The sequence below is a fragment of the Rutilus rutilus genome (assembly GCF_951802725.1).
Source record: "Rutilus rutilus genome assembly, chromosome: 19".
Taxonomy (NCBI): domain Eukaryota; kingdom Metazoa; phylum Chordata; class Actinopteri; order Cypriniformes; family Leuciscidae; genus Rutilus; species Rutilus rutilus.
In genome coordinates, this window is record NC_140232.1 from 1,942,973 (window position 1) to 1,949,686 (window position 6,714).

The 6,714-nt window shown below is 38.8% G+C and overlaps 1 protein-coding gene across 1 annotated transcript in view; it reads right to left on the bottom strand.

The window, feature by feature from the left end:
- The window catches only part of LOC311278748 (nuclear factor 7, ovary-like), a 1,193,180-nt gene that overhangs the window by 1,085,299 nt on the left and 101,167 nt on the right, over nucleotides 1–6,714 (bottom strand). The window lies entirely within an intron of this gene.

The following is a 6,714-nucleotide window of genomic DNA, read 5'->3' on the forward strand; positions in this document are numbered from 1 at the left end:
CTTTCTGTCATAACTCCAGTTCATCGGGTCAGGTCGCTATATTACTTAATAGTGGATTTCAAGGAAAGATTATAGAAACGCTTTCTTCAGGGATTGGAAGTGGATTATCTCAGTTGTTCTACCAGATAATAAAGTCATTTATATAAGTAATTAAAAACTTAAATATTCCTCTGCCTTTATTATTTGGTGGCGATTTCAATGAGGCTCCAGATTTATTGCTGATAGATTTCCTTCTAGAAATGTGTCTAATAGCGTCAAACACCGAATAGCAGATCTCTGTCAGTGTCTGAACCTGATCGAGGCACAGAGAGATCTAAACCCCCATATATACACTTGAACACTTGGTTTAAGTCGGATTTGTCTCATAAATCACGCAGGCTATATCTGTGGCTGATATTATTCAAAAATGATTATGATCAAAATTAAGTATTGTATTTCTAATGATGGATTACACTGGTTTTGGATCCCTAACATAATCTTCAGACATTGTGGTGATCTTCAGTTTTTATTATCTTGTCATTTTAAAAGCAGCAAATTACCTATTAAACTCTCAGAGTTTTACAAACAAGCTCTAGAATCCTGGAAGATTGCTTTCAGACATCATTTCTCCACACACACGTGTCTTATGTGGAATAATAGAAATGTATTGTGTAGAAACAAAGCACTTTTGTTCAAGGAATGGGTGGATCAGAATATTATTCTTGTTTTTGATTTATTCAGAGCTCAAGGAGATCTTCTTTCTTTTTCTGAGTTTATGTCTCTGAAAGGTGCTGTAATTTCAGTAAGAGATTTTAATAAGGTGACTTAAAGTATTCCTGTCAGTTTGAGAGCCTTGATTAAAGCACATCTAAATATCTGCAGTAAGAAGGGCGCCATCTGCTGGGAAAACAATTTATAAAATTCAGACGATAGACCATCTGTCATATTTCCACTATCCACTAAGTTGTCTACCAACAGGTTTGCAGGGCTGATTCAATCGACGGCTTTCTGAAAAAAGTACTTTTAATAACTACTGTCTGCATTTATATTAGGCTACTACTGCATTACTGCGTAGGCTATGTTGCATTTTACTTCTGTATATTTTCAATATACAGTAATATCTGGTTGTTACATTATATACTTTTGTGTAGTGTAATGTAATCACATTGTGATGTGAGGGAAAAAAGTACTTCAGGTTACTTCACATTTGTAAGTGAATACGAAAACGAATGCAGTTCCGAAAATTAAAGTAACAAAATGTAGGCTTATTGTCACAATATTGACAAATTGTTGCTAACTACAGCAGCGTCCCATATCAAAGGGTGCATCTGAAGCGTTCGGACCGGTCTAGCCTACGAAGGATTGTTCTTGTCGCCTGGCAACCGTGACAGCTGCAGATGACGAGCGCGAGAAATACTGGACTTTTTATATTAAATTGGGTTTTGTATTCAAACAGGGCTAAACCGAAAATACATGATCCGGCAGCGCCGTCATATTACACAATGACCTCCAGTAAAATATAAAACATAAAAATGACAATAGCCAATTCTGGCTCCATAGCTGTTTACTCAGTTATCAAAATGAATGATCAGGATAGCAGCTGTCCTCTCGCACCGTTGCTTGGCGCCAGGAGCGGTGATCGGGAACACCTGGTTGCACAATTAGGAAATCCTAGGAAGGCTACATGGTGCGTCCTTCAGAGGACGCATAGGCTGCATCCTTGAAGTCTGCGTCCTTCGAAGGATGCAGCCTTCAACATTGGGACACAGCTAGTGTTTCTGAATGAATCTCTTGAGTGAATGATTCAATGACTCACTCATAGGGTGCTTCTCAATATCCCTCCTCGTCTCCTCTCTCCTCCGTCCTCCATCCTATGACCCGGAAACCGATCGAGCACAGCCATCTTGAAGGACATCTCAATTCTCTAATTGCACCACGAGGAGTCGAGGATCGAGGAGTGAGGAGGCTTCCAGAGGAGTCATGAGCGAGGATACACAGGTGAATCCTATGCGGAAGAGTTTTATCGACTAAAACGTGACGCACGTATAAATTCTCCTCCCCCTTCACATCGGTCACAATAATTTTGATTTATACTTTACTTTTGCAGTTTATATAAACCACACACCTCACATATTTCAACAGGGTATCTTTCTTTATTATTATTTATTATGAATTTCTTAAATAAACAAATTTCAACAACATGAGGGCAGATCCTCTGAGCGCTGCTGATGACGCGATGAAGTGACGCTCGAGTGATCAAGGATTCCAATGTATAAAAAAAGCTTTCATTCGATCCCTCCGTCCTCGCGTCTTTTCCTTGCAGCCTTTCCTCGCATCCTACAGGGGGCGGAGCTGAGACGCGAGGAAAGGAAGCGAGGAGAGGAAACGAGGATGCACAAATAAGAATTGAGAAGCACCCATAAAGTCTTCACTGGTTTCATTACTGGATGATTCAGTGTTTCTGAATGAATCTCTTAAGTGAATGATTCAATGACTCACTCATAAAGTCTTCACTTGTTTCATTACTGGATGAATCAGTGTTTCTGAATGAATCTCTTGAGTGAATGATTCAATGACTCACTCATAAAGTCTTCACTTGTTTCATTACTGGATGAATCAGTGTTTCTGAATGAATCTCTTGAGTGAATGATTCAGTGACTCACTCATAAAGTCTTCACTGGTTTCATTACTGGATGATTCAGTGTTTCTGAATGAATCTCTTGAGTGAATGATTCAATGACTCACTCATAAAGTCTTCACTGGTTTCATTACTGGATGAATCAGTGTTTCTGAATGAATCTCTTGAGTGAATGATTCAGTGACAAACACGTATTTTAACAGTCTCCTGCCGCCACCTACTGGTGTAACGATGTAATCAATAAAATCTGTATTTGAAGCATCAAGTTACTTTTAAAAGCTGATTTGCTCTATTTTGATCTCTACTGTAGACATCAGTGTTTATATCTGGGGCCGTATTCACAAAGAATTTTAAGGCTAAAAGTAGCTCCTAACTGACGAATTTAGGAGCAACTCCTAAAAATAATGGGCGTGTCTCTCGTAACTTTAGGACTCCTAATTTTTTTGACAGAGTAATTCACGAAGCGTTTTAGCCCTAAAAGTAGCACCTAAGCCTGGGACAGCTTAAAAGAAGTCGAGAGGACTCCTAACTCACTAAGACCTATTCACAAACCGCTTTTTGTGGCATTTCACGTTGTGATGTTTTGAAATGCGTACGCGGCGGCTACAGGAGCTTCCAATCGCGAGGGAACAATCTTGCATTGTAGGCATAACTAGGGATGCAATAACGCCACCAACAACAAGCAAAACTAGGCTACTCATTCATTGCATGTAAACTAATTGTAACGTTTCATTGTGAATCAAATTAAAATGTTCTTCTCTTTGCAAACGTAGGCAGAGGCATATAGTGACAGATTAATTCAATAATGTCGCAAAGATATTGCATCAATCCATATGTTTCATTAGGCTACTAGGCTATTTGTTTTGCCTTACTCTTTATTCATTGGCTATTTATTCAGTTATTCGTCATCTTCCGTCCTTCGCACGTGACTTCTCAGACCTGTCACCTGTCACTCATCATCGTAGGGGAGGTGTTTGGAATCATTCCCGCGTTACAATCATCAGCCAATCAAACTGGTCACTTCAGTCAAGCTCGTGCGTGAGTAATGACGTCATCCATAGCAACGAAGACTCACTCTTAGTTTAGGAGTTGTCATTTTTCTTTACTAAGAGTAGCCCCCAATTTCCACCGGCTGCGTTACGGCTCCGGCACGGCGGCGGAGTCAATAGGTTTCCATTAAAGTCAATGAGTGTATTTCCACTGAATGCGGTACAGCTGCGTTCCGACTCCGGCGATCCGCAGCCCTCCGGAGCAGATACGCAGAGCTTCTATTTTTGCCGGATGCCGGAGAGCTCCACAGCAATTCAGCACTTATATCGCGCGATTATACGTGAATTTGCGAGATCTCGTGGGTCCTTGTGACTTCAGCTGTCAGTCATGACCGCAGCCGTTCCGCAACAAATACGGACCTGATGGGTATTGACGGACGACGGAACACGGAGCTGTCACGCAGCGGAGCCGTTCCGCAGCCGTTCCGCATCTGGTGGAAATTGGGGGTAGGTCTGAAAGGCGTTGTGAATAACTTTTAAGAGAAAACTCCTAGCTAAAATCTTTTAGTGCGATTTAGGAGTACTCCTAGTGCTAAGATAAAATGCTTTGTGAATACGGCCCCTGAACTATAATCTTTTCTCCCAGCACTTCTGTGATAATCTGAGTGATTGTAAGGCAGAGATAATGATGCTGTGATGTTGAAAAGACTGTTAGTGAATCTAGTCCACAGGATTGCTGTCGGTATCATCCCTGCAACATGATGTGGAACTTAAGCAGACTCAAAAAAAGATAAAGTCCGAGCCAAATGCAAGCCGGATGTTTCGTGAGGCCCGGTTCTGTTCCGCAACAGAGGAACACCGTCTGGAATCACACATTCGGGAAGCTTTTCCAGCACCGTTTAACCCGTCGGCTCATGCTGGAAACCGCAGAGCTCTTGGCCATGTGCCTTACAGATGATGCCCTGAACTGTTTGTTTCTGCTTAACCATGAAGATAAACATGATTATGAGGGGTTGTGGGCCGACCGGGGCCAGAAGAGTCTGTGGTCGGACAAACATGTGCTAGTGATTTCTGTCATGAACCAGTTTTGGTGGAGGAGGACGACAGACACGTGCCATTTATCCTCAGGACTAACCCTTCGCATGTCGGGCAGAAATGACCGAATGTGTTTTTTATTATTTCAATGAAATTAATGTACTATATTTTAGTTTGATAATGTTTTTTTATTTCATATTTTGTATTTTTAGGGGATTTTATGGTACTAAATTATATTTACACTGTATTTAAAATCCATTTATTCACTTTTTGAGCATAGAATAAAATTTCCAAATGAAACTGTGGTAAATCTTGAATTCTTTAGAGCAACAGACTGAAGTTTGATCTCTTTTCAAAGACGACATTTGGCAGATTATTGCTGAAGTGAAAAAAGTTACAGAATTTACGTTATTAAAAAATGTTAATTAAAAAAAAAAAAGTATTATATTAAATATATTTTCAAAACACATTTTACTCTAAAGCTGCAAGAAAATCAAAGCCATAATCTGAATGAAAGCAAATTTTTTGAGATATCAAGCTCAAATTTGGAACACAATTTTAGATTTGTGTTCGGCTGCAGTACCAAACGCTTCCACTAGAGGAAATTTCCAATGCGCTCATTTTTGACCGTGAGGAGCACAAGTGTGACTATTTTTCAGGACCATTTAAACTTTTCAAATGTGTCCATGATTTTGTGTGTGTGTGTGTGTGTGTGTGTGTGTGTGTGTTTACACAGCAAGTGCCAAAACCTTTACCAAGTTTTGTACCATTCCGATCAAGTAAAAAAAAATATTTAAAAAAAACATAAAAATTTTCAGTCAATAATGAGCGAAGAGCACCAGAGGGCTTTCAGTGCCTTCAGTGCTCATTATGCTGTAAAGGTTCAGGACTCACTGGAATCTGCTCATAACTTTGCATAAAATCAGTTGTTGAAAGCAAGGGCTCGACAGAAGAGAAACTAAACACTGCTGTCAGTTACAACAGTAAAAATGTCGGCCCAGATCACGTGTGATTCCACGCGTACCGGATGTGGGCCGGATCTGGGCACATATGACAATCTGAACAACACTATTGTTGTTCATTGCCAATACTGCAGTGCATTTCTGCTAATTTCATTTGTTAATTTTTACTGTTGTAACTGACAGCAGTATTTTGTTGCATACAGAGTTCAATAATAGAAACTTTTCTATTCTAGTAGTTCTATCTACTCCGGCAGCTAAAATCTCCACAGTCTATGGTGACTAAGGGTTGTTGAAACGTTATTAATGAATGTTCTCTGACTGTTAAAAAAAATTACTTTGCAAACATTAAGGAAAAATTCCATTTTGCAGACATTAAAGTTACTTTTGAATGTTCCCTGCACAAACTAAAACATTTCAGGAACAAACACTCTATGAACGATGTATAAATGTTTTGTGCTTATGTTTTTATTAAAGACCAGATAACTTTGAACGAACGTTCTATTAACGTTACTGGAAGAATGTTTGTTCATAACTTTGAACATTCCCTGTTGGTCTGGTTCATACCTGATTAATGATCTGTTTGTATAGTGTATGTGTTTAACGCTCATCCTTCACTCGCACTTTGTAACACATCTTTCCCTCACGGGTCAAAATGACCCGAAGCCCCAAAATTATACTTCTTTTTTTTTTTTTGTCCAGAAAGCTTATTTTATTTCATTTTGATAATATTTGTTCTATGGTTTTTTTTGTGGAGATTTTGTGTTATTTTTTTTATTTACCTTTAAACTACTAGATTTGATCATCAATAAATAATAAATAAATAAATAGTAATGTAAGCACATTCCTCACATTCTTTCAACTTAAATTCAAAATAACTCACATTTTCATGCATTAACCTTTTAATTCAGCTGTAAATATCTTACATTGAGTGTCTTTGTGGACCTCTTGTGGAAATATGATAATATAAGATGATATTTCATGACTCTAGATGGCCTTATATCTCTATATGGAGCAAATGAGCTGTTCCTCTGGGTCCTAAAGTCAGGTCACTTCAGTATGCATTCAAACACACATGTAGACAATAATTTTTTGGTAAAGTTTTAGCATTTTT